Here is a 27,303-nt window from a genome sequence, read left to right as displayed (position 1 = left end):
TGCCTGTCTCTGTGTGTCGGCGCCTGCCTCTTTCTGCCTGTCTCTGTGTGTCGGCGCCTGCCTCTTTCTGCCTGCCTCTGCCTGCCTGTCTCTGTGTGTCGGCGCCTGCCTCTTCCTGCCTGCCTCTTTCTGCCTGTCTCTGTGTGTCGGCGCCTGCCTCTGCCTGCCTCTCTCTGTGTGTCGGCGCCTGCCTCTGCCTGCCTGCCTCTGCCTGCCTGTCTCTGTGTGTCGGCGCCTGCCTCTGCCTGCCTCTCTCTGCCTGTCTCTGTGTGTCGGCGCCTGCCTCTGCCTGCCTGCCTCTGCCTGCCTGTTTGTGTGTCGGCGCCTGCCTCTGCCTGTCTCTGTGTGTCGGCGCCTCTCTCTGCCTGTCTCTCTCTGTGTGTCGGCGCCTGCCTCTGCCTGCCTGCCTGTCTCTGTGTGTCGGCGCCTGCCTGCCTGCCTCCCTCTGCCTGTGCCTCTGCCTGCCTCTCTCTGTGTGTCGGCGCCTGCCTCTGCCTGCCTCTCTCTGCCTGCCTCTCTCTGTGTGTCGGCGCCTGCCTCTGCCTGCCTCTCTCTGCCTGTCTCTGTGTGTCGGCGCCTGCCTCTGCCTGCCTGTCTCTGTGTGTCGGCGCCTGCCTCTGCCTGCCTCTCTCTGCCTGTCTCTCTCTGTGTGTCGGCGCCTGCCTCTGCCTGCCTCTCTCTGTGTGTCGGCGCCTGCCTCTGCCTGCCTCTCTCTGTGTGTCGGCGCCTGCCTCTGCCTGCCTCTCTCTGCCTGTCTCTGTGTGTCGGCGCCTGCCTCTGCCTGCCTCTCTCTGTGTGTCGGCGCCTGCCTCTGCCTGCCTGCCTCTGCCTGCCTCTCTCTGTGTGTCGGCGCCTGCCTCTGCCTGCCTCTCTCTGTGTGTCGGCGCCTGCCTCTGCCTGCCTCTCTCTGTGTGTCGGCGCCTGCCTCTGCCTGCCTCTCTCTGTGTGTCGGCGCCTGCCTCTGCCTGCCTCTCTCCATGTGTCGGCGCCTGCCTCTGCCTGCCTCTCTCTGTGTGTCGGCGCCTGCCTCTGCCTGTCTCTCTCTGTGTGTCGGCGCCTGCCTCTGCCTGCCTCTCTCTGCCTGTCTTTGTGTGTCGGCGCCTGCCTCTGCCTGCCTGCCTCTGCCTGCCTCTCTCTGTGTGTCGGCGCCTGCCTCTGCCTGCCTTCCTCTGCCTGCCTCTCTCTCCCGGTCTCTCTCTATGTGTCGGCGCCTGCCTCTGCCTGCCTCTCTCTGTGTGTCGGCGCCTGCCTCTGCCTGCCTGTCTCTGTGTGTCGGCGCCTGCCTCTGCCTGCCTCTCTCTGCCTGTCTCTGTGTGTCGGCGCCTGCCTCTGCCTGCTTGCCCCTGCCTGGCTGCCTCTGTGTGTCGGCGCCTGCCTCTGCTTGCCTTCCTCTGCCTGCCTCTCTCTGCCTGTCTCTGTGTGTCGGCACCTGCCTCTGCCTGCCTCTCTCTGTGTGTCGGCGCCTGCCTCTGCCTGCCTCTCTCTGTGTGTCGGCGCCTGCCTCTTTCTGCCTGTCTCTGTGTGTCGGCGCCTGCCTCTTTCTGCCTGCCTCTGCCTGCCTGTCTCTGTGTGTCGGCGCCTGCCTCTTTCTGCCTGTCTCTGTGTGTCGGCGCCTGCCTCTGCCTGCCTGCCTCTCTCTGCCTGTCTTTGTGTGTCGGCACCTGCCTCTGCCTGCCTCTCTCTGTGTGTCGGCGCCTGCCTCTTTCTGCCTGTCTCTGTGTGTCGGCGCCTGCCTCTTCCTGCCTCTCTCTGTGTGTCGGCGCCTGCCTCTGCCTGCCTCTCTCTGCCTGTCTCTGTGTGTCGGCGCCTGCCTCTGCCTGCCTCTCTCTGCCTGTCTCTGTGTGTCGGCGCCTGCCTCTGCCTGCCTGCCTCTGCCTGCCTGTTTGTGTGTCGGCGCCTGCCTCTGCCTGGCTCTGTGTGTCGGCGCCTGCCTCTGCCTGCCTCTCTCTGCCTGTCTCTCTCTGTGTGTCGGCGCCTGCCTCTTTCTGCCTCTGCCTGCCTGTCTCTGTGTGTCGGCGCCTCCCTCTGCCTGTGCCTCTGCCTGCCTCTCTCTCTCTGCCTGTCTCTGTGTGTCGGCGCCTGCCTGCCTCTGTGTGTCGGCGCCTGCCTCTGCCTGCCTCTCTCTGTGTGTCGGCGCCTGCCTCTGCCTGCCTCTCTCTGTGTGTCGGCGCCTGCCTCTGCCTGCCTGTCTCTGTGTGTCGGCGCCTGCCTCTGCCTGCCTGTCTTTGTGTGTCGGCGCCTGCCTCTCTCTGCCTGCCTCTCTCTGTGTGTCGGCGCCTGCCTCTGCTTGCCTGCCTCTGCCTGCCTCTCTCTGTGTGTCGGCGCCTGCCTCTGCCTGCCTCTCTCTGCCTGTCTCTGTGTGTCGGCGCCTGTCTCTGCCTGCCTGCCTCTGCCTGCCTGTTTGTGTGTCGGCGCCTGCCTCTGCCTGTCTCTGTGTGTCGGCGCCTCTCTCTGCCTGTCTCTCTCTGTGTGTCGGCGCCTGCCTCTGCCTGCCTGCCTGTCTCTGTGTGTCGGCGCCTGCCTGCCTGCCTCCCTCTGCCTGTGCCTCTGCCTGCCTCTCTCTCTCTGCCTCTTTCTGTGTGTCGGCGCCTGCCTCTGCCTGCCTCTCTCTGCCTGCCTCTCTCTGTGTGTCGGCGCCTGCCTCTGCCTGCCTCTCTCTGCCTGTCTCTGTGTGTCGGCGCCTGCCTCTGCCTGCCTGTCTCTGTGTGTCGGCGCCTGCCTCTGCCTGCCTCTCTCTGCCTGTCTCTCTCTGTGTGTCGGCGCCTGCCTCTGCCTGCCTCTCTCTGTGTGTCGGCGCCTGCCTCTGCCTGCCTCTCTCTGTGTGTCGGCGCCTGCCTCTGCCTGCCCCTCTCTGCCTGTCTCTGTGTGTCGGCGCCTGCCTCTGCCTGCCTCTCTCTGTGTGTCGGCGCCTGCCTCTGCCTGCCTGCCTCTGCCTGCCTCTCTCTGTGTGTCGGCGCCTGCCTCTGCCTGCCTCTCTCTGTGTGTCGGCGCCTGCCTCTGCCTGCCTCTCTCTGTGTGTCGGCGCCTGCCTCTGCCTGCCTCTCTCTGTGTGTCGGCGCCTGCCTCTGCCTGCCTCTCTCCATGTGTCGGCGCCTGCCTCTGCCTGCCTCTCTCTGTGTGTCGGCGCCTGCCTCTGCCTGTCTCTCTCTGTGTGTCGGCGCCTGCCTCTGCCTGCCTCTCTCTGCCTGTCTTTGTGTGTCGGCGCCTGCCTCTGCCTGCCTGCCTCTGCCTGCCTCTCTCTGTGTGTCGGCGCCTGCCTCTGCCTGCCTTCCTCTGCCTGCCTCTCTCTCCCGGTCTCTCTCTATGTGTCGGCGCCTGCCTCTGCCTGCCTCTCTCCGTGTGTCGGCGCCTGCCTCTGCCTGCCTGTCTCTGTGTGTCGGCGCCTGCCTCTGCCTGCCTCTCTCTGCCTGTCTCTGTGTGTCGGCGCCTGCCTCTGCCTGCTTGCCCCTGCCTGGCTGCCTCTGTGTGTCGGCGCCTGCCTCTGCTTGCCTTCCTCTGCCTGCCTCTCTCTGCCTGTCTCTGTGTGTCGGCACCTGCCTCTGCCTGCCTCTCTCTGTGTGTCGGCGCCTGCCTCTGCCTGCCTCTCTCTGTGTGTCGGCGCCTGCCTCTTTCTGCCTGTCTCTGTGTGTCGGCGCCTGCCTCTTTCTGCCTGCCTCTGCCTGCCTGTCTCTGTGTGTCGGCGCCTGCCTCTTTCTGCCTGTCTCTGTGTGTCGGCGCCTGCCTCTTCCTGCCTCTCTCTGTGTGTAGGCGCCTGCCTCTGCCTGCCTGCCTCTCTCTGCCTGTCTCTGTGTGTCGGCACCTGCCTCTGCCTGCCTCTCTCTGTGTGTCGGCGCCTGCCTCTTTCTGCCTGTCTCTGTGTGTCGGCGCCTGCCTCTTCCTGCCTCTCTCTGTGTGTCGGCGCCTGCCTCTGCCTGCCTCTCTCTGCCTGTCTCTGTGTGTCGGCGCCTGCCTCTGCCTGCCTCTCTCTGCCTGTCTCTGTGTGTCGGCGCCTGCCTCTGCCTGCCTGCCTCTGCCTGCCTGTTTGTGTGTCGGCGCCTGCCTCTGCCTGGCTCTGTGTGTCGGCGCCTGCCTCTGCCTGCCTCTCTCTGCCTGTCTCTCTCTGTGTGTCGGCGCCTGCCTCTGCCTGCCTGTCTCTGTGTGTCGGCGCCTGCCTCTTTCTGCCTCTGCCTGCCTGTCTCTGTGTGTCGGCGCCTCCCTCTGCCTGTGCCTCTGCCTGCCTCTCTCTCTCTGCCTGTCTCTGTGTGTCGGCGCCTGCCTGCCTCTGTGTGTCGGCGCCTGCCTCTGCCTGCCTCTCTCTGTGTGTCGGCGCCTGCCTCTGCCTGCCTCTCTCTGTGTGTCGGCGCCTGCCTCTGCCTGCCTGTCTCTGTGTGTCGGCGCCTGCCTCTGCCTGCCTGTCTTTGTGTGTCGGCGCCTGCCTCTCTCTGCCTGCCTCTCTCTGTGTGTCGGCGCCTGCCTCTGCCTGCCTGCCTCTGCCTGCCTCTCTCTGTGTGTCGGCGCCTGCCTCTGCTTGCCTGCCTCTGCCTGCCTCTCTCTGTGTGTCGGCGCCTGACTCTCTCTGCCTCTCTCTGTGTGTCGGCGCCTGCCTCTGCCTGCCTGCCTCTGCCTGCCTCTCTCTGTGTGTCGGCGCCTGACTCTGCCTGCCTCTCTCTGCCTGTCTTTGTGTGTCGGCGCCTGCCTGCCTCTCTCTGTGTGTCGGCGCCTGCCTCTGCCTGCCTGTCTCTGTGTGTCGGCGCCTGCCTCTGCCTGCCTCTCTCTGTGTGTCTGTGCCTGCCTCTGCCTGCCTGCCTCTGTCTGCCTGTCTCTGTGTGTCGGCGCCTGCCTCTGCCTGTCTCTCTCTGTGTGTCGGCGCCTGCCTCTGCCTGCCTGCCTCTGCCTGCCTCTCTCTGTGTGTCGGCGCCTGCCTCTGCCTGCCTCTCTCTGTGTGTCGGCGCCTGCCTCTGCCTGCCTCTCTCTGCCTGTCTCTGTGTGTCGGCGCCTGCCTCTGCCTGTCTCTCTCTGTGTGTCGGCGCCTTCCTCTGCCTGCCTCTCTCTGCCTGTCTCTGTGTGTCGGCGCCTGCCTCTGCCTGTCTTTCTCTGTGTGTCGGCGCCTGCCTCTTCCTGCCTGCCTCTGCCTGCCTCTGTGTGTCGGCGCCTGCCTCTGCCTGCCTCTCTCTGCGTGTCTCTCTCTGTGTGTCGGCTACTGCCTCTCTCTGCCTGTCTCTGTGTGTCGGCGCCTGCCTCTGCCTGCCTCTCTCTGTGTGTCGGCGCCTGCCTCTGCCTGCCTCTCTCTGTGTGTCGGCGCCTGCCTCTGCCTGCCTCTCTCTGTGTGTCGGCGCCTTTCTACTTTTTCTTCTAATTAGAGTTGACATACTGATCATGGACAATAACTTTGTTTATGTTTTTGCTGTTGTTTAATAGGATTACAGTATCAAACATTGATTAATTTGTTTAAATGGTTCTTTTCTTTAGTCTTTATGTTCTTGTCCTTCATGTATTGAGTAAAAATGCTCTTAATAGTTATAACTTGTAGTTTAAATAAGTTTGGTAGTCGTACAGATTTTTATTCTTTTTAGTTTTTGAATGTGGATAATATCACACACTAAAGTATAATTCTCCCTTTAGATATACATTTGTCTTTTTAATTCTAATACATTACAATAAACAAACCTCTTTGTTTCATATAGCTTTGTAAAAGTACATTATTCCATAGAACAATTAAAAGAGATGGGATTATTTTTAATAAGGGATTAATAGTAAACAAATAATTTACTCAATTTATTGATTGACTGTATATAGTGATTATTTCAAAAACATAAAAATTAAACAAAAGACATCAATACATATTCACAGAAGTATAATTTACTAACCCTAACCCTCTAACCCTAACACATACAATTACACACTCATATATAAATGATAAATGGAGATTGATAAAATACATATACACCCATACATATATATCTACACATAAACACACACATAAAAAAAAGAAAAGAAAAAGAAACATAGATTTGAACATTAGCTGAACAACTTCACACAAATAATTAACACTAGAAATAATAATTATAAAATACTTATGTTTAAAGATATTTTTACTACTTAAACTTTTACAACTAGAATCGACTAAGAAATTAATTAAATGAATAAATGAAGGCTAACACACAAATAAATATAAAAATGAATGAATTAAAAGAAGAAATAAGTAAACAAATACTTAAATAAGTCAATATGGCCAATTAAAGGCGAAAGCCCCGATTTAATCTTTAATCTTAATCTTAAATAAATAAATACAAAATACTTTTGTTTTAATGACAATTTACCAAAAACCTTATGGGTATTGCTAAAATAAAATAAAAAATCAGAACAACTTTGTTTTTTGAAAATAGCCAAACACAGACACATTATAAAAACTTATAGACTCAAAATGGCTCCATCCAGATAGTTTTGATTATGTTAAACTCAGAATAAAGAACAAACTGTTTCCTACAAGAACATGACATCAAAATAAATAAAACCAGGAAATAACACAAGCACCAAAACATCAGCCTATTGCAAAACAGAAATATAATAATAATAATAATAATAATAATAATAATAATAATAATAATAATAATAATAATAATAAGAAAAATGAAAATAATAACAATAATAATATCAATATAAATATGAAATAAGAATAATGATGATAAATAATCTAAATGAGACTGATCTGGGACATGTCATCTACCAGTGGCTGTTAGTGATTGGTAGATGACCGTTGCTATGGATACTATAGACAAATACAGAATGAACTCTGAGGAAACACTCTGAAAAAACTGCTACTGGGAAAAGACTAAACTTATCATTCCCTCCTGATGAAACAAGTAAAGACTGAAGGACACGTCACAGAAAACAATAATGCTGATGCTGCTAAAATATGAACTCTGAATAAATGGAGACATTGAACCACATGGAATGAACTTTGACCCTGAACATTGAACATTAATATTACATAGAAGCTTAGTGTTGGTAATGTCTGCTGGTCTCTTAATGGTTTTCTGGTGTATGTTAACATGAAACACATCAGTTTAAAAATCATTAAATCAAAACTATATGTTCAATTCCCATAAGGTTTTATAGATAACACTAATAATTATGTAATTTGTCTCATGTTTAATTAAAAAACAAATACATTAAGGAAATAAGATAAAATACTAATTATTGAACAAACTAAAAAACTTAAATAGTAATATCAAATTAGGAAAATAAACTAAAATACATTTTGGTTAAGAAACTGTGTTATAAAAGTTCAGCCTTTGTTTCAAAGTTAGATTTGAAATGTTTCACATAAAAATATCTCCTCCATAGACCAGTAATTATTTTATTGAAAAGTTAAACCTAAAATATAAAAAACTAAGGAATAAAAATAGGAAACACAACAATATTTATGTTTTAGTTTGATTTTGAATATTTCATTTAAAATCACTAATGTCCTAAAAAGTCACAACTTTCACATTATTACATTATTTAATAATAATAAACATAGAAACAAAACACACATCAAACAAATGTTTTTCTGATCTTAAAGCAGAAATGTCCAAATCAACAGATATTAAATTAAAACAGCTTTAATAAATAAACCAGAAATCAATTTCTCCTCTTTTTGACATGAATGAAATGAATGATTATGAAACTATATCTTGTGTGAACTGCAGTGAACTGGTAGAAAGAACATTAGATAACACACAACACAACTTGTTCACAACTGATACAGAAAGAATAGAAAAATAACATTGTTTGACCTAGAAAATAAACACTTACACAACAGAATAATTACAACACATAAACATTGATTAAATGATATATTATGGAAACAACACACACACACACACACACACATAGATATATATATGTATGTGTGGGTGAATGAATAAGGATGATGTCCGGGGGGATCCGGGGTGGGGGTAGCTTTGGGGGTGGCTGCTGCCCGGGGTCGGCGATTGCCTCCTGGGTTGCTGGGTGGCGGGGTGTGGCTGTGGGTTGCTCCGTTGGCCCTTGCGGGTCCTTGGCTTGGCTCCCTGGGGCGCACCTTTGCTAGGGATGTCGCTTGCGCGGCGAGCCAGGCGGGGCCCCCTCGGGGGCTTTTTGTACGACCGCGATGGCCGGGGTGTGGACGTTATGGCTAGGGGGTGGGGTGAGGGGTGCTATGGGGCCTCCCCGGGGGTCGTATTGGGCGGGTGTGCGGGGGCGCGGCGCGTGGTTCCTGGCCCGGTGGATCCGCGTTGGGATTGGCTGGTCTGCTGGCTGGGTGCACCGGGCGCCGTGGGCGCGATTCCGGGGCGGGGGTGCCCCGGGGGCGGATCCTTGGGCTACGTGTCCGGGGAGGTGCTCTCCGGCCATCTGCCCGGGGACCGGCCGCGGCTCGTGGCGGCGCTGCGCAGCCTTGGGCGGGGCGGGGCTGGTGGCCTTGGGCCCGCTGTTGTTCGGGGTGTGCTGGCGTCGGGGGGGTGTCTCGTGCCGGTGTGTGGGTCGTCGGGGATTGCCTCCGTGGGGGGGGGGGGGGCTCTATTGGCGCCGTTGGTGTGGGGGGGCGGTTCCGGGCTGGGGGTGCTTCGGTACTCTGGCTTGCCGGTCCGTGGCTGGCGGGATGGCCCTGCTTGGCGGTGGATGGCGTCCTCTCTCGTCGGGGGGGCCGGGGCCGCCTCCCGGTGGAGAGTGTTGTATCGTGGCGCCGGGTGGGCCTGTGCTGGCCCTGGTGCGGGCATGGGCCTCCCCCCTGCTCGGCCGCTCCCCTTGGTGGCGGGGTGGCGTTGCTCCGGGCCGGCGGGCGGCGGGGGTCGCCCCCTGGGGCGCCGGGGGATGTTGTTGGTGCCTGGCTGTACCCGGGGGTGGGGGGTGTCGCCGTGCTCCGCGGGGCCGGCGCGGTCTGGGGGGTGCCGTGGGGGGGGGTCTCCGGCTGTGCTGTTCCGGGGCCCGCAGTGCCACTTGCCCGTCTGCGCCATCTACCCTCTCGCGTGGCCCGCCACGCGGACGGGCCCGGCTCACACTGGACAGGCCTCCTACATGTTCACTTCACCCCACTCCCAGCTGGTCTGGCTCACTCACTAAATGCACCACACACCAATACCCAACCCTTGGGGGGCTGGATGGTGGGGCTGGGGGTGGAGGGGCCCGCCACCTGTGTTACTATGTAGTGGCGTGGGGGCGGCCCTCCCACCTCTAGTTGCCCTACTAATCCCTCCAATTTTAATCGCATCTCAACATGTCACCCCCCGGAGGGTGTATCATCATTTACACCCTCCGGCCTATTACACCACATACACATAAATCCACAGAGGCTGGAGGGGGAGCACCGCTCCCCTCCATCCCCCTTCTTTTAATTACACCCCATACATTCACCAAACACACACATTCACACAGGGGATCGGGAAGTGCCTCTCCATTGGGGAATGGAGAGGCACCATAACAGGGTGGTGGGTTGGTACACATATTTGGGCCTCTCCGGTGGGGGCCTGGCCCCTCTGTTGGTGGCTGGGCCACTGCATAGAGTAAAAGCACATCAAGATGGTGCGGTCGGGCGTGGCGGTGGGTCTCGGGGGGGCTTTGCCGGGGTTTCTCCTTGCGGGGTCTTTCCGGGCTGTGTCGGCCGGGTGGGGCGCGGGGGTGCCTCTCCCCCTTGGGTGTGGCTTGGTGCTTGCTTTGTCTCCTGGTGGCCTTGGGGGCGGGCCCCGCGGTGTGCGGGCCCGGGGCGGCCTGCCTCGCCGGTTTGGGGGGTGGGTGTGCTGGGGGGGTGCTGGTGTCCTCACCGGGGTTGGGGCAGGGTTGTTTGGCGCCTCGGGATGATGCTGTTTACTGGGGGGGCGGCGTTAGCTGTTCCGATGGTTGAGGTTGCTTTCGGCCGCCTGGTGGGTATGTCCTGCCATCTGCGGACTGGTGGGTGGGTCCGGGGCATCTTTGGCTGGGGGCTGCTGTCCCGCGCTGGATGTGTGCCGGTGGGGTGCCTCCGTCCCCGCGGTGGGGGTCGCCGGTTGCTCGCGGGCCGGCGGGGGGCGCTGCCCCGTGGCTTGCGCTGTCCGGGGGGCGGCGGGCCCTGGGCTGCTGGCCTTGTGCCGTCTGGGGCTGTGCGGTCCTGCTGGGCTGTGGCCGGGACCTGGGCTGGGGTGGGGGGCGCGTCCCGGGGGGCTTGGCCCGGGGGCTTGCCCTTGGGGGGTCCTGGTCCCTGGGGGTACTCCTGGGGCCCGGGGTGCTTGGCCGGCTGGCCGGGCCGGTCCTGGCGGGGGTCTTCTGGGGCGGGTGGCGCGTGCCGCGCCCTTGCATACCTTCTGGTGCGGCCCCTGCTTGGGCAGTCCCCCGTGAGGCAGAGTGTCGGGGTGGGATTAGGGGGCCACATCCCGGCGGGGCGGTCTGGCTTGGCCTCTGGAGGGGGCCCTGGCTTTAAAGAACTGAAGCTCGTGGCGCGGGCGGCATCAGCATCTGGGGCGCCCGGGGGGGCTGGGTTGGGGTGCCTGGGGACTGGCGGGGGGACTCCCAGCGGCCCCCTGGTGCCTTATGCGGCTTGGGGTGTGGTCGTTCGCCCTGGGCGGGCTGCTCCTGGTGCTGCATCCATTCCGGGTCCTCCTGGCCTGGGGTCGGGTCCTTGCTGGCTCTGGGCTCACCGGCGGGTGCCCGCCGGCTGCCTGTTCGGCGTGGCTCTGGTCGTCTGCTGGGCGTGGGCTTTGGCTCCTCCGCTGGGGTCTCGGGCGGGGGGCTCTCTGGGCCCTCCCCTCGGGGGGCTGGGCGCGGGGGTGTGGGTGGTGGTGGGGGGGTGGGGGGCTGGGGGGCCTGGGGGTTGGGGGTTGGAGTCGGTGGCGTGGTGCGCTTGGTCCTTGGCTCCTTGGGGGCTTTTCGGGTGTGTATGGGGGGGGCAATGGCAGCCTCTCGGCTTGGGACCTTGGGGGCGTTCGGGGGGCTGCTTGGCCGTGGGGTGGTCGCCGGGGGCCCCTAGATCTCTCGCTCTTTCTGCTGGCCCGACTGCTTCTTCGGGCCCGGGGGCGGCTCATGGGTTTTGCAGTAGCGGCTCTTGGAATCACATTTGTCATGGACGCACTGGCCTCGGGCTGTGGGATAACACTCATACTGGGCTCAACCATAGACACGTTGTTCCCAAATACCTGTTTTATGTAACTTCCACTCACTTCCTCCTCTGCTCACAGCCACCACCATTATTCCTAAGCCGCACACTGGTCACCAGACTGGCTTGATAACACAACAATAAGCACAATATACACAACCACAATTTCACATCACATCACTTGAAACTTATTGATTATTCCCCACCCATTCGTTTTCCTATCTTGTATCCCTCCTCCCTGTTAACTCCCCCCCCCCCCACCCCCCTCACCCTGGTGTAACACTGCCCTCTCTCTTTTACATCCTCCCTTTAATAAAGTATTTACCCTTCCCTAGGGAGGGCTGGTGATGGTCACAATTATGCAATGAAATAAACTCATTTATTTAATTGCAATAATAAAATATGCATTGCTGTTAAAAGATTGCACTTCTTGTAGTGTTAACCTTCAACAGCATGTGCAAACAAGGTGAAAAAAAAAAAAAAAAAAAAAAAAAAAAAAAAGGATGATGTCATGCTGTATGTATGGGAGAAACGTGTTGTGAGTGTGAGTGTGCCAGTGGGCGTGTCATAGAGTGATTGATTGATGGATGATGACACTTTATGTATAACTGAGAGAAACGTGTTGTGAGTGAAAAATGTACCAGGGCGTGTCTTTGAGTGAGTGATCATGTGATAGAAGGATAGCTGTTTGTACACATATATACATACACACATACATACACACATATATACATACACACATACATACACACATACCAGTTTTTTTTTAATTCTTTAAATATTTATAATTTAAGATGGGTTAGGATCTTTCTTTTTAAAGTATTACTAAAAACTTTTTCTTGTTGATCATACGTTGATATTTTTGAAATGACAATTAGAATAACTTTTGGATATCATACTTATAGATTTCATACTGTTTTCTTTCTCTTGATGATTAGAGTTGATTGACTTTATTTTTTTTGTAACACTCCCCAACACTTTACAGTTGTAGCTTGAATAAAAGTCATATTTTTTAGTTAAAAGGTAAATGAACAAATGATCTTAATAACAGACATGGATAACATTATTTCATATATTGAGGAATCATATATACTGTATAGACCCTGGCCCAGAATGCAGAACAGTGGCTGATCACCTGAGGTTATAAAAACAACCTCACCACCTAAAACGTCTAATCAAAGGTGGGGGGGCTGAACTGTACATGGTACGTGGTCTATAGATTTAACTAGGACTCTTTAGAGAGATAATAAAGACATAAATACAATCAAAAATCTGTTCCCTTGTAATCTATATAAATATTAGTAGAGGCATAAATTAACATAACACCTGGTTACATTTGTGTTTGTTCTAATTACTGTTTTATTCTAATGATTTGATTTACTTTTCAGTTCTTTGGGTTATTTTCTTACTTTTTTATTCACTTCTTTAATAATCTCTGTCAGTTTGAATATTATGTTACAACTGTGTAGAATATCATTTACCTCTATTTATGTTCTAAAAATCTCACAACTAAAACCCTTATGTGTATTTATATCCTCAGATAGATAAATAAATATGTAGACATAGATAAAATTGGATAGAAATTATAACTTGAAATATTTAAAAAATAATAATCAACCTTTGAAATGTATATAAATGTAGTTTTTTGTTCACAGGATACAGACATCACCAGCTGAGAACAGAAACCATTGGATAAGTATTTGATTTAGTCTATTTTTAATTATGATTTATTCATTTTTAATAAATATAATAAGGTACAAGAGAGGGCAATGATAAAATACTTTATATATAAATTAAAATAATCTGAAACAAACCACCTGCTCAGTTAGGAAATAGAACAGCTGATAGAATAACACTAATTAACTCATATGGATTCATATAATTGTAATTTAAATGAGTAAGCGATATCACTGTGTTTCAATAGATTTTTATTCAACAAAAGTTTCTATATTATATTGATAAATTATTTCTGCACAGTTTATATTAGAGGGTGATCATGTGTTTTTGTCATTTGTGCTTCAAAAGCTTCCATATAAATTTGATAAAGATTGATATTAATTTCTGAAAGTCATTTCCTGACTGGTCGCTGTGGGCAGGCAGGACCGTGAATGTATTTTTCCTCACTAAGAAATAAGAATCATTCAATCAATCAGTTAAGGTTCCTGCTGTGGGTTTTCACATTCACATGGAAAGAGAAGTGATATTAAAATAAAATACACACACACTACATAGCAATCATAGACTCACCACACTATGTGGTTGTATGTAATAAAGAAATTATAAAATATGTTTTGAATAAATCTTACAACATCTTTTGTAATCATGTGATGTTTTATAAGATTGATTTTGATGAGCATGTATTCAGTTATTGTTTGTATGGATAAATATAAGTGGATCATTTCAAGTTTACAATTTAAATACAAATCATGTTTGTATTCTGTTCTGTTCTACTTATAACTTTTTTATTATATTAAAACATAGTCTAACAGTAAATCTAAATAAATGTTATAAAGTTAAATAAAAGTTTTTGGCCCACTCTAACAATGGTAAACAAAATAGGAATGTAACTTGAAATAAAATTGAAGGAAAAATAAAATAAATTAACGAGCTTACTTTAAGTAACCTGATATTATAATTTCCAAATAACGTTAATATAACATATTAAAACATAGTCTGAATTAAATATTTTGTCTTATTCATAATTTTATATAGTCACACTGTTAAACAGTGTGAAGAGAGGAAATGTTAGAATGGATTATTATTCATGGTTTCTTTTTGTGTGTAATACTATAATTATATATCTTTATACTCAATAAATCTATTCAGATCAACTTGTTAGCTGTCATTTTCAGAACAAGGACAAACAGTTTCAGAACATCTGATCTAATGATCAATAATAATGAATAAATCAATAAATCTTAAACATAATTTGTATTGCTTTAAATCACCAGTAAATGACATCTTTAACTAATTACAAGGAGCTGATCATTTGATTTCTAAATATATAAAAACACTGATAAATCTATGTTTGGGGTCCAGGGAGTGAGCAGACTCTGAGGACCACAGCTGTGTTTTAGATTAGTGTGTGTTCTTCTATTGACTTGTTATGACTTGTTGATTCATTTTCTGTTCATCTCTAATAAATTGATTGATTGATTCAGCAAAAACCTCTGACTATGTCTCTCTGTATGAAATCTCAGATACTGAACATGAGAGTTAGCTCGAAAACTCTAACAATTGTTAAACAATGATATTCGTAACATAAGTCTACAGTTTGAAATAGATTTAAAACGTTTTAAAAACATACATATTTCTGTTTTAATAATTGTATGAGTGGGTCAAGTTAAACAATTTAATTTTTTATTTTATATTATGCATTGTTGGAATGTAATAATGAAATAAATATTTTCATATTTCAAAGGCAGGGTAGGTGATTTTTGAAAGCTAGCATGATTTTGAATGTAGCTTACCCCCCTCCCCTCTGTGCTCCGTCTCACTCACATGCATTAGCACAGCTGCTGCAGAAGTGGATCTAAGCTCATCGTTTGTATTGTGTAGAAACTACGTCGTCTCATTCAGCAGTAAGTAAACACTAAACTTTATTATTATATACTGTATGTTAAAATACGTGACTAAAAAATCTGTTTTAAGTCTGTCACCAATGATGCGCTATGAGTGTGGGCTCGTGTACGCGAGGGGTGGAGAACGAGCAGGGAGACAGAGAGACGTGATTGGTTAATAAAAAAACTAACCATATTTTTTCAGTGGTCAAAGTTTTTACAGGTTTACAGCTGCTACACATGATGGATTGTATTTGTTCCTTTTTCAGAACACATAAGATCTCAATTTCTGTCAGAACATGAAGAAAATTTCAACCAAAAACTTAAAGTGTATCAGGAAAAATTCCCCTACCCTACCTTTAATTGATTGAATATTTAAAACATTGGTTTTGATTTTTAGTGGTTAGTAACATTCACAGCTGGAAATGCAATCATTTATTTAAGTATTCAGGCAGTAATTTATCCATCCCTAATTTTGTGTCAGAGAAAAGATTTAAATGTAATTTCATAAGCTATATTTATATTTTTATATGAACACAATTCTCACTGATTGGTTCCACCTCCTCTGATCTTCTCTCTCATTCCTTCATCAGCTCCTCATAGTTCTCAATCAGCCTCTCCTCACTCCCTTCTTATCTCTGTCCTTCATCCCTCTAACCTGTCCCAGTCCTCCTCCTTTAGTGTCCCACCTCTCACACCTTCATCACATTCCTCTGATACAGCTCTCTGTCACACATGTGATGGGGATTTATGTGAACATGTGATGAGCTGCTGTGATGTGTCTCACCTCAGAGTGTTCAGTCTCTGAGAGAGCAGCTTCACTGCTGAGTCTCCTGGATGGTTGTAGTTCAGGTCCAGCTCTCTCACACTGGAGGAGTTGGAGCTCAAAGCTGCTGCCAGAGAAGCCCCGCCCACCTTTGTGATGACACAACCTGACAGACTGGATTCAGAAAAACATCCACAACTCAGAAAACAAGTGAGGAGACGAGGAACAGGACAATGTTGATGGAACATGTGATCCACTGACCTGAGAGAGTCCAGTTTACAGTGAGGACTCTTCAGTCCTTCACACAGCAGCTTCACTCCTGAATCCTGCAGATCATTGTTACTCAGGTCCAGATGTTTCACACTGGAGGACTGAGAGCTGAGGACTGAGGACAGAGCTGCACAGCTTCTCTCTGAGAGACCACAGGAACTCAACCTGATGAAGAATCAGAGAAACCTTACAGATGTTTGTCTGTGAGAGAATTAAAGACATGTTCTTCTAAAGTCACATACTTAACTTTCTTGGAGGCTTTAATCACTGGGAGCAGCTTCAGAAAAGCTTTTACTGAAGGAGAGAATCTCTTCAGGTCAAAGACATCCAGATGTTCTTGTGATGACAGTAAGATGAAGACCAGAGCTGACCACTGAGCAGGAGACAGTTCCTCTGTGGAGAGATTTCCTGATCTCATGAACTCTTGGATCTCCTCCAGCAGAGAGTGATCATTCACTTCATTCAGACAGTGGAAGAGGTTGATGCTTCTCTCTGTGGACAAACTCTCACTCAGCTTCTCCTTGATGTATTTAACTGTTCTCTGATTGGTCTGTGAGTCACTTCCTGTTTGTGTCAGCAGGCCTTGTAGGAGCCTCTGATTGGTCGGCAGTGAAAGACCCAGCAGGAAGCGGAGGAACAAGTCCAAGTGTCCATTTGGACTCCGTAAGGCCTCGTCCACAGCACTCTGATGGAGAAGGTTCAGAATTGTTTTTTGAAATAAAAGCATCCATGACTTATTCTGTGGTTGATGTTCCAGCAGGTTGACTTTAGAGCTGATGAAGGTCTGATGGACATGAAGAGCAGCCAGAAACTCCTGAAGGCTCAGGTGGATGAAGGTGAACACTTTGTCCTGGTACAGGCTGCTCTCCTCTATGAAGACCTGTGTGAACACTCCTGAGCACACTGAGGCTGCTCTGAGGTCCATGCCACACTCTGTCAGGTCACTCTCATAGAAGATCAGCTTTCCTTTCTGCAGCTGCTCAAAAGCCAGTTTTCCCAGAGACTCCATCATCTTCCTGCTCTGTGGACTCCAGTGTGGATCTGTGGCAGCTCCTCCATCAAACTTCACCATCTTGACTTTGTTCTGAAGGACCACATAGTGGCTGTAGATCTGAGTCAGAGTCCTGGGCAGCTCTTCCTTCTCTCTGCTCTTCAACACGTCCTCCAGAACTGTAGCAGTGATCCAGCAGAAGAGTGGGATGTGGCACATGACGTGGAGGCTACGACACGTCCTGATGTGGGAAATGATCCCGCTGACCTGCTCTTTATCTGTGGACCTCCTCCTGAAGTACTCCTCCTTCTGAGGGTCAGTGAACCCTCTGACCTCTGTCACCATGTCCACAAATTCAGGATCTGATTGGCTGCTGCAGGCCGTGTGGTTATCCAGAGGCGGGCTGATGGAAGCAGTTCTCCTCTGATGAGGTTTATCAGTAGAACCTCCACCGAGGTGGACTCTGAGACATCAGTCAAGGTCTGAGTGCTGAGGAAGTCCAGAGGGAGCCGACACTCATCCAGACCATCCAAGATGAACAAAACCAGGAAGTCCTGGAAGCTGCAGATTCCTGCTTCTTTGCTTCCAGAGAAGAAGTGATTAACAAGTCCCACCAAGCTGAAGCTCCTCCCCCTCAGCACGTTCAGCTCTCTGAAGGTCAGTGAGAATGTGTAGTGGACCTCCTGCTGAGCTTTGTCTTCAGCCCAGTCCACAGTAAACTTGTGTGCTAAGAGTGTTTTCCCAATGCCAGCCACGCCCTTTGTCATCACTGTCCTGATTGGTCGAGGTCTTCCAGGAGGGGCTTTAAAGAGCTCTTCTAGTGTGATGGCTCTTTCTGCTGTGTCTGATTTCCTGGATGCTGTTTCTATCTGTATGACCTCGTGTTCCTGGTTGACCTCTCCTCCCCCTCCCTCTGTGATGTAGAGCTCTGTGAAGATCTCCTTCAGGAGGGTTGGACTTCCTGCTTTAGCCACGCCCTCAGACACACACTGGAACTTCTTCTTCAACTTGGACTTCAGCTCACGTTGGTATCGATGAGCCTTTGTTCCTGAATGAAGACAAACTTAATGTTAGAGTGGAGAAGTCAGAGCAGGTTTGAACATTGGAGATCAAAGTGTGTGATGTTCTCAGACTGGATGGTTCCTCAGATTAAATGTGACTGATGTTCACATGCTCTTACTGCTCTGCAGATGCTCAGCCAGCTCCTCCTGCTTCATCCTCTTCAGGAAATACAGTGTGATGTTCAGAAAGGCCTCCCTGCTCCTCCTCTGCTCCTCATCTTCACCCTCCATCTGACTCTCTGAGCACTCTGGATCATCTCCATCTACAATCTTCTGCATGTGTTTTAGTTCAGCCTTAACAAAGCTGATGATGTTGTCCTCCAGCAGCTGGAACACAAACACATTAAAGGTGATGAGTGAAGGTCTGCTCCAATCATCTGTGTGTGTGTGTGTGTGTGTGTGTGTGTGTGTGTGTGTGTGTGTGTGTGTGTGTGTGTGTGTGTGTGTGTGTGTGTGTGTGTGTGTGTGTGTGTGTGTGTACAGTGGTTTGATCACAGGATGACACAGGTTTAGTGTCTTTGTAGACGTACACACCGTAAAGATGGAGTCAGGATCAGCTCCAGAGGAACCATCCACACCCTCCAAGCTGCTGTGGAGAAGACACAGACACTCAGACATGCTGAGGAGCAGCTGGAGGAAAGCACAGGAAGCTCTTCTAACATCATGTGAACATCAGTAACAGTGGGTGATGTCCTGCAGAACCACAGTGCAGTGTGTGTGGAGCAGCCTTTGGAGCTCAGCTCACGTGTGGAACATCTCAGCATGTTTCCACTGAACAAGAGAACAAGTCTGTTGGACTGAGGCTTTATTTGTCTTCAATCCTTCATAAATCTGAAGATCACACTGTCTAAGACTCACCTACACACTGGAGACCATTCCTACAAAGCCTTTTCTCTTTCACCTTCCACTGTTTGCTGAGATTTACATCAACACCAAACAGTCCATCAAAAGTGCTGAGTCATGTTCACCACTCACTCCACCAGACAGGGCAGCCGGGTGGGGGGTTTTTGATTGGGGGTGCTTCCCACTCTCAATGGGCCACTTTTCACCCAGGCTTTTTAACACACCACACTAAATAGGGCAAACATTTAAAACATTACACACATGTATATATATATACAAAAATAATAAAATAAACATTAAAACACCATACACATACAAAACTAACTAATTAACTCGGGCTCCTGCGGTGAGGCCGGTCCAGGTGAACCAATTGGCAGAGAAAGCTGCACATAACAACGATGCTTCAAATGCCATGGGAAACCACAACACCTGTTAAACATTGAATAAACTACACGAGGAACATAACTCAGTAACATAGGACCTAGTCTGTTACAATATGAATGGCACTTTACAGCATTGTGCATTGACGATGTCACCAAGGGAAGCACACCACCGATAGAGCCACCCACCCAGCCAGCTCGCACTCGCCATCCCGCTTCCGAGGCTGGGGGCTCATAGGGACCTACTCGCCTCGGTTATAGTCAACGAATCATCGGTGTTGGCTGGAACGTACAGCTGATTCCATGGGGTTATTATAGAAAATAAAAGCCAGTAAATAACGCCTCTGTGGCTGCGTCCCATGGTTTATATTGGCTATAATCGGCTAATGTCCCACTGTCCCGACAGATAGTAAACGCTCCAATGGCGATCGGCTTTTTTCCACTCTCTATCTCGGTACTATCTACCATCTACAAATGTCACGATGTTCATGTCATCACGAAATACATGAACATTGAGCACATTGCTGCCGAGTGGTTCATTATCCACCGTATTGTTGCCAAAAGAAAAAGAGGAAATGACGTTCCCCGTGCGTCTGGTTGGCTAAACATGTGACTAACTTTATTGCTTGGGAAAAAGAAAAAAAAAAAAACTTCATTAGGAAAGCGACAGCAATTAGCCGACATCATTAAAGCTCGGGTAGGTAATTTTCTCCAGATACACTTCTTAAGTTTTTGGTTGAAATTATCTTTATGTCCTGACAGAAATTAAGATCTTATGTGCTCTGAAAAAAGAATGAAAATGTGTCATCTGTAGCAGCTGTAAATCTGTAATAACTTCAACCAATGGAAAAAAACACGAACCATTTTTTTTTAACCAATCACGTCTTCCTGTCTCCCTGCTCGTTCTCAACCCCTTGCATGCACAAGCTCACACTGAAAGCATGTCACCGCTGACAGAGTTAAAACAGAGTTTTTGGTCAAGTTTTTTTAAACATATATAATGGTAAAGTTTCTTGTTTACTTACTGCTGAATGAGACATGAGACAATGTAGTTTCTTCACAGAGGGGAGGGGCGAGAGGGGTACAGGCGGAGCCGTCGGGGAGGCTACATTTAAAATCATGCTAACTTATGAAAATCGCCTACCCTATCTTTAAAGAACTGTCAGTAATGACGTTTATGAAGATTTCTTTTTTTTTACCAAAGTTTTTTTGTGGAATACCTGATGCGGCCCAGCCTCACCAAGACTCTGCCTACTGTGGCCCTCAGGTAATTTGAGTTTGAGAACCCTGCTCTAGGCTGACATGTGTGGGCTCTTAGCACTAAGTTGGAGACCCACTAGGGCCACCTAATGTTTTCGATGGTTCTGAGAGCCCTGCTATCAAAACTATCTATTATTGCAGCCAGAGTCTTGTTCAAGGGCCATGTCTCCAAGCCATAGAGCAGGATGGAGAGTACTGCCAAGTTGTAAATTCGGCGCTTCGCTTTGCGTGAGATGGAGCAATGCCGCCAGAGTGGTTTCCAGAGAGACTACAGAGCTGAAGCTGCCAGGGCTCTTCTGTGAGTAATTTCTGGTTTTAGGTCCCCATTGTCTGTTACTGTGGAGCCAAGATATACAAAGCTTTTGACAGGCTCAACAATATTGCTACCAAGCTGAAGAGGGGGTGGATCTGGTCCTTCACCGACATGCATAAACTTGGTCTTTGTCCAGCTCTCTTGAAGGCCAAGCTTCTCTGCCTCTTCACTGTATATGCCCAGGGCGTCTCTTAACTGGCTGTAGGATGTGCTGAGCAGGATGGTGTTGTCCACATACTCCAGGTCAGTCAGATGGAAGCTGCCGAAGGACACTCCGGGCACCCGTTTGCAAACCCTGGACATCAGATGGTCAATGATGCAGTTGAAGAGTTCAGGGGCTGCCCCACATAGCCCTGCTGAACGCCACTGGAGATGGGAAACCAGTCGAAGTCTGTGCCATTAACATGGACACAACTCTGCGCATTGCTGTAGAGTCGACATACAGAAACTAATAATATACTGCGGCGGAGATGGTAATGACAACGGTGGAGTAGCAAGATCACAGAATACCAATAAATGTGCATATTTGTGACGAGTGACTGTCGGTAAGGAGTGGCATTGGTAACTGTATTACTGCTTCTTACAACACTTAAAGGTAAACCTAAAGGGGAAAATAAAAAATAAAAAAAAACTTAAGACCTAAAAAAAGAACCTAATTGCATAAACATGCACATCCTTGAACTAATAATACTTCACAGTATTCTATTTTTTGTGGGGTTTATGAGCTGGAAACCCAAATTATGTGAAAATAAACAAATAAATACTTTAAATCGTTTAAACTGTGGGCCTTGAATCTATAATCTATTAAAGTTTAACTTTTTGAATGGAATTATGGAAATTAAACAACTTTTTAATGATATTCTATTTTTTTGGAAAGGGTCTGTATAAGAGGGTGTGCACACTTCAGCAACCTCATTCTCTCAGTTTTTTTTATTTTTACATCACCTCCATGAAATGTTTCAGTTTGTTTTTCACTTGTATTGTACAGGTTCTAGGTCACATTAAAGGTGGAAAACACTGTGAAATTATTTATTTATATTGTCCCTCCTCTGCTTACTATCCATAATAGTTTTGAAGCCCTCTCATACGAAAATGAAGACAAACTCAGTCCAACTGAGCGACTGAAACAACCACCAGGAAAACGCCTCCACCACTGCTGGGACTTAATTCCCATCAGTCCAAATACTCCGTAGCCTGTCTAAAACTTCTCAGAGCAGCAGTACAGAGACACTCTGGTTCCACGTACAGCCATCAACAAACACCGCTTTACTCCACCTGCTGCAGAGCTGCTTCTACGCCAGCCGACCCAGACGATGGAGGGTCCCTAGAAGCCATCAGTGACCCTCTCACCATCAGACGCTCCTGGTCAGTGTAACAGGTTCACACACATTCCTAGTCACTAATTATTGGTGATTTAATAACTAGGAACACCAGATTATTTAATGTCATCACACACTGTATTCCAGGTGCTACAGTTCACACTATCTGAGACAAACTGAACCAAATGTTACCCACGGTGCCACCAACTGTTACTAAAATAGTGTTACATGTAGAAACAAACAACGTTTATAGATGTGAACTATGAGTGAGTTTAACCTTCTCTTTAATGTTTTGAAGACGTGTGAAATCAGTGTTTATCTCTGGTCCTCTTCCTACACTAAATAAATACATAAATAACCAAAGAACAAACAGTACATGAATTGGTGTCGTATGTGTTTGTCTGTTCTGTCTTTGATGGAATATATATTATTAATATTTTTATTATTATTATTATTATATGTCTCACTGTCGCAAGGAGCCGAGGCAACGATTTATCAAGTGAACGTGATGTCGTCAACTACAGACGTTATAATGAAGATCTCATCTAGTATCCATAGAGACGCATCGTAACTGATCAGCTTTATTGATCTTTTTGTTAAGATAAATAAAGTTGTATTGGTGCATGTACACAGTGTTCATTTCCCCTGTTCTTCTTCTTCTGATTTATTTAGTGGTAGTTTCCTCTTCTTCTTCTGTGTTGTTGGAGGTGGTTTGGTTATAAACGCATTTTATTAATAAGTGATATGTTATAAGTTATATTATATGTTATATGACATAGGTATATAAATATATGCCTCCAATTAGAGGGTCAGTCACTTGGTACCAGTGACAACTGCTGGTTTCTACTGGTATTACAGGAGTTACAAGTTAAAAGGTGGCTATTCTCCAAATGTGTTCTAAAAGTCACATGTACAGAGACAGCCAATAGAATGTCCTGTTTGATGACACACATACGGATGTGATTACAGACACACAGAATGAATTACACACAGACAACTATGTTTATGAATCCTAATTCTACACACAGATTGTGTCACACACACACACACACACACACACACACACACACACGCACACACACACACACACACACACACACACACACACACACACACACACACACACACACACACACACAGTGAAACTACAGATAGAACACAGAGTCTATGAGTGTTCATCAATGTCAAACCTCATGTGTTCTGTTTGTTCTAATTAATAAAAGTTATTAATATAATAATAAAGTACATGGTGTGAGTAAAAGGTGTAACAGGTTTTAAACACAGCGTTGACAGGACAAGCTGAAAAGAACACTTAGAATGTGCTGACATGGCTTATTGTCAACTATTGGAGGATTTGGAGAGCTGTGCTCTCTGCAGGAGAATGTCTAAAGATGGAGCTGATCTGTGGCTCCTCCCCCAAAATATAGTGACTGATTAATGCTGTGATTGTAAATGTTGGACAGACAACGTGCACTAAAGCCATCCCAGTGTACATCCAGCTGCTGTCTGAGCCTCCATTGGTGAGTGTTACAATGATTAGAAATGACTGATCAACCTCTGATGATTTATTACAACATCTCTATGGGTCATAGAGGGATACAGTTACGTACTGAAGCTGGGGCTAATGACCCCCCTAACCAACCTGAGGTCATTGGCTCCCAGAAAGGCTGATCAGTCACAGAGCAGAGCAGGAGGAACTAAACCCATCAACACTATCACATTATCAGGAGGTGATCAGTTCTACACCTCCATCATTGATCACCTGCACCTGGAGCGTCTGCAGTGTTGAACGTGACATCCAACAGCATCCAACAGCACCACTGCTACCTATCTTCATTTGAATTTAATGTTTAGTGCTGAGTTCAACAAACTATTCATCAAACACTCACAAGTGTCATACATTACATATAATTTAACTCTAATCTAACCCTAACTCTAAGAATAAACTACACTGAGAAAAAGTATTATTGTTGTAATCTGTCCTCAGATCTGTTCAATTCAATGATCTGAATAGAAAGGACAGAAAAAAACCTTACAGTAGTATTTGTAAAGCTCTGTTTACAATATTTTGTGGAAAAAAAGTAACATTTCCAGGGTTCTCTCCAGTACTGTTGAGCGTAGGGACCCCCAACGTTGTCATTTAGCTCCCCTACGGAGCGATGGTACCCACTACGTTCAGTTTTCAGCAACGTTGTAATAATTGTTGTACACTTTTGTTGTTTTGTCATTTTATAGTAATTTATATAAAATTAAGATCTTGAAATAAGTCAAATGGTAAAACTTTAGTTTAAGGAACATCTACTAACCATTAATTAGTTGCTTATTAGCATTACAATTACTAAACATACTGACTCTTAATTAGTCATTATTAAATACTTATTAATGCCTTATTCTGCATGGCCTTCATATACAACCAGTAAGCCATTAAATAAGAGTTTTCCCTCAATAAACTCATAATTATTACTTATTAGTAGTAAGTAAGGAAGTTGTTGTATATGAATTATGATCTCAACATGCTACCATGTTTGGACTGTGAGACTGCCATTAAGTGTATAATAAGACATTAATAAGAATAAGGCATTATATGTACTTAATAAGTACTTAATATGACTAATTAAGAACCAATATGTTACTAATGCTAATAAGCAACTAATTAATGGTTAATAGATGTTCCCTAATCTAAAGTGTTACCAAAACTATTATATTTTTTCATTCATAACATAAAGTACCTTGTTTTTAAGCACAGCTTCACTGATAACCTGATAAACCATTTGTTGGTAACTTTAACCACCAACATGAGTAGTTTTTACTGCTTGTTTGGTCACATGCTGAGACTCTAACACACCCTCATTACTTCACTGAATAAAATATGTAGAACCAGTCCAACCTGAAGCTGCTCACACACACACACACACACACACACACATACACACACACACACACACACACACACACACACACACACACACACACACACACACACACACACACACCTCAACAGAAGCTCATTGAACCACAACACTAACACACAGTGTTACCATGGAAACACACACTGAACTACACAATACTAACAACAAAGAGCATTACATTAAATACATCTGATCTTTAACTTTGAATGATTTATGTCAGGTTTGATTATAAAATAAGATCTTTGATGGTTCTAAATGTTTGTATATGATGTAATAAAGACTAAATCAGTCATTTACAGTAATTAACATTTGTGCTTTGGACAGATGGACATGTGTTAGAGTTTAGATCATGTGACTTCACTTTCCACCAATGATTGTTAGCAATAAAAAACTGTAAAGTATCATGTACTTTTTATTGAGATGATCACAGTCTCCATGTGTTTAAACCATCAGTAATAATATGTTTATATAAATATACGTGTTTATCTCCTCTGTTTACCACACAGTATATGATCCATTCATTGATCAGAGATTAATACACTTTATTTTATATTGTTAACAAGCATTGGTCCTAAAGTGTGTTAGTGTTTGAAAAATGTGCTGTAAAAGTTTAGTGTTTATCAGGTGGTGAACTAATTATAATAATGTATAATTATTAATAATAATAACTAGTGACTGAGGAAATAGTTGGTGACTGTATTTAGTGTGAAAACAAAGAAAAGTGATTGACACTTTAGTCCACATGGACTGAGAGATGAATCAACACTGCTGTGTGTACGACCTCTGTCCACACGCTTCATAAATACTGATTCTTTTTGTTCTGGTGCACATTCTACATTTCATTGGTCTGAACGTATTTAGAACCAGTTCTATGAACGGATCAAAAAATGAGGCCCCTGGACCATCAGGAAGACAACCAGCAACCTTCTTCATGTGGACTCACTGTGGGTCAGTAGATGGACCTCCTTTGAAGACAATGGGTACACCCATTGACTGGTCACTTCTTTTTTTTTTTTTTTTTTTTTTTTTACCTTGTCTGCACATGCTGTCGAAGGTTAACACTACAAGAAGTGCAATCTTTTAACAGCAATGCATATTTTATTATTGCAATTAAATAAATTTATTTATTTCATTGCATAATTGTGACCATCACCAGCCCTCCCTAGGGAAGGGTAAGAAATACTTTATTAAAGGGAGGATGTAAAAAAAGAGAGGGCAGTGTTTACACCAAGGTGAGGGGTTGGAGGGGGGTGGGGAAGTTAACAGGGAAGAGGGATACAAGATAGGATATGGAATGAGTGGGGAATAGTTGTTAGGTTCCAAGTGATGCGATGTGAAATTGTGGTTGTGTATATTGTGCAGTTTGGTGACCAGTGTGCGGTTTAGGAATAATAGTGGTGGCTGTGAACAGAGGAAGAGGTGAGTGGAAATTCCATAAAACAGGTATTTGGGAACAACGTGTCTAAGGTTGAGCCCAGTATGAGTGTTATCCCACAGCCCAAGGCCAGTGCATACATGACAAATGTATTTCCAAGAACCGCCACTGCAAAACCCACGAGCCGCCCCCGGGCCCGAAGAAGCAGTCAGGCCAGCAGCGAGAGCGGGCAGCCTAAGGGCCCCCGGCGACCACCCCACGGCCAAGCAGCCCCCCGCACGCCCCCAAGGTCCCAAGCCGAGAGGCAGCCATCGCCCCACCCATACACACCCGAGAAAGCCCCAAGGAGCCAAGGACCCAGCGCACCACGCCACCGATCCCACCCCCAACCCCCCCACCCCCCCCCCCCCCCCCCCCCCCCCACACACACCCCCGCGCCCAACCCCCCGAGGGGAGGGCCCAGAGAACTCCCTGCCCGAGGCCCCAGCGGAGGAACCGAAGCCCACGCCCAGCAGACGACCAGAGCCGCGCCGAACGGGCAGCCGGCGGGCACCCGCCGGCGAGCCCAGAGCCAGCAGGGGCCCGACCCCAGGCCAGAAGGACCCGGAATGGATGCAGCACCAGGAGCAGCCCGCCCAGGGAGGACGACCACACCCCAAGCCGCATAAGGCACCAGGGGGCCGCATAAGGCACCAGGGGGCCGCTGGGAGTCCCCCCGCCGGCCCCCAGGCACCCCAACCTAGCCCCCCATGGCGCCCCAGATCACCCCCTGCTGATGCCGCCCGCGCCACGAGCTTCAGTTTTTTTAAAGCCAGGGCCCCCCCCAAGGGCCAAGCCAGACCGCCCCGCCGGGATGTGGCCCCCTGTTCGGGCCCCGACACCCTGCCTCACGGGGCACTGCCCAAGCAGGGGCCGTACCAGTAGGTACGCAAGGGCGCGGCACGCGCCACCCGCCCCGAAAGACCCCCGCCAGGACCGGCCCGGCCAGCAGGCCAAGCACCCCGGGCCCCAGGAGCACCCCCCGGGACCAGGACCCCCCAAGGGCAAGCCCCCGGGCCAAGCCCCCCGGGACGCGCCCCCCACCCCGGCCCAGGACCCGGCCACAGCCCAGCAGAACCGCACAGCCCCAGACGGCACAAGGCCAGCAGCCCAGGGCCCGCCGCCCCCCGGACGGCGCAAGCCACAGGG

At 48.1% G+C, this 27,303-nt stretch overlaps 2 protein-coding genes across 3 annotated transcripts in view; both read left to right on the top strand.

The window, feature by feature from the left end:
- The window catches only part of LOC114459136 (E3 ubiquitin-protein ligase TRIM39-like), a 476,570-nt gene that overhangs the window by 151,068 nt on the left and 298,199 nt on the right, over nucleotides 1–27,303 (top strand). The gene's annotated exons all lie outside the window — the stretch shown is intronic.
- Nucleotides 1–27,303, top strand: part of LOC114459132 (NLR family CARD domain-containing protein 3-like) — a 331,402-nt gene that overhangs the window by 208,681 nt on the left and 95,418 nt on the right. The window lies entirely within an intron of this gene.

This window comes from Gouania willdenowi, unplaced genomic scaffold (assembly GCF_900634775.1).
Source record: "Gouania willdenowi unplaced genomic scaffold, fGouWil2.1 scaffold_269_arrow_ctg1, whole genome shotgun sequence".
Taxonomy (NCBI): domain Eukaryota; kingdom Metazoa; phylum Chordata; class Actinopteri; order Blenniiformes; family Gobiesocidae; genus Gouania; species Gouania willdenowi.
This window is presented reverse-complemented; position numbering and strand designations above follow the sequence as displayed.